The sequence below is a fragment of the Bos indicus x Bos taurus genome, chromosome 5, assembly GCF_003369695.1.
Source record: "Bos indicus x Bos taurus breed Angus x Brahman F1 hybrid chromosome 5, Bos_hybrid_MaternalHap_v2.0, whole genome shotgun sequence".
In the NCBI taxonomy this organism is placed as follows: domain Eukaryota; kingdom Metazoa; phylum Chordata; class Mammalia; order Artiodactyla; family Bovidae; genus Bos; species Bos indicus x Bos taurus.
Genome location: NC_040080.1, coordinates 71,457,610 through 71,458,861, shown reverse-complemented (window position 1 = coordinate 71,458,861; position 1,252 = coordinate 71,457,610). Strand labels below are relative to the sequence as shown.

The 1,252-nt window shown below is 39.1% G+C and overlaps 1 pseudogene; it reads right to left on the bottom strand.

Annotated features, from left to right (window-relative positions):
• Positions 1–237: 237 nt before the first annotated feature.
• Positions 238–1,013, bottom strand: LOC113892933 (annotated as a pseudogene).
• Between the last annotated feature and the right edge of the window lie 239 nt (positions 1,014–1,252).

Genomic DNA, 1,252 nt, shown 5'->3' with positions numbered 1-1,252 from the left:
ACTGGTTGGATTTCCTTGCAGTCCAAGGGACTCTCAAGAGTCTTTTCCAATACAATTCAAAAGCATCAATTCTTCAGCACTCAGCTTTCTTTATAGTCCAACTCTCACACCCATACATGACTAATGGAAAAACCACAGCTTTGACTAGATGGACCTTTGTTGGCAAAGTAATGTCTTAGGTTTTTATTTTTTTATTTCAATTTGTTTCAATTGTTTATTAACCAGATTACAAAAATAATCCTGGTAGATACCTTAGTTCATCCTTCTAATAAGCCTGTGGATCTGGTCTTCCCTGTTGCCAGCATCTCCACCTTCTATAAAATGGGTGGTCTTCTTCTTCATTCTACCTCGTGGAGAAGACAATTTAAAGGGCCACAGGAAGTTGTTTGTTTCTTTGAAACATTTTCCAATGGTATAGATCTTATGAATCAGATCCTCCATGCAGATGATTCCATATTTCCCAAGAGATCGAGCAATCAATGCGTTGTCTGTCAGGGCAATTCACTTTTTGTTGATTTTGCCATAACCACACTTGTAGATCAATTCATTTACAAACTTCAGATTTGGGTACCCCCATGCAATATATGGCTCCATAATTCTCAGCATGTTAATTGATGCCTTGTTGAGCTTCATAAAGGTGCCGTTGAAGATCTGCCGGAGGCAAAGGAGCTGCAGCACGTTTCAAACCTTTGGGCTCACACCGTTGATACCTCTGATCTTGATGACAAACGCCAATTTGGGTTCCACAGGTACATAGAAGTTGCCGGCTTTTCGTGCCATCCTAGCCATTCGAATTTCAGTTCTGTACATCTGCCTGTATTCCTTGTGGTAATGCTTAGCTTTTTCATAGATAAGCTTCCTCCTTGCCTTTCAAAGCATCTTTTGGGCAAACTTCTTTCTCAGTAGCTTGATCTTAAGCTCTGCGAAATTCTTCGCTTTTTCTTAAGGGTTTCTGGCACAACAGGAACCTTCTTTTTCTTCTCTTCTGCACCCTCCATGGTTCCAGCCGGGAAAGAGCTGTCTCAGGTTTTTAAAATGCTGTCTAGGTTGCTCCAAGGAGCAAGCGTCTTTCAATTGCACAAATTCTGATATGTGTATTTGTTACAATTCGGTTTAAAATCTTTTATGTTTTTCCTGGTGATTCCTTCTTTGAAGAGTTTCTCATTTCTAAATATTTGGGGATTTTTCTTGATATCTTTTTGTTATTATTTTCTATTGTATTCTAAGAGCATACTCTGTATAGGTTCTGTCT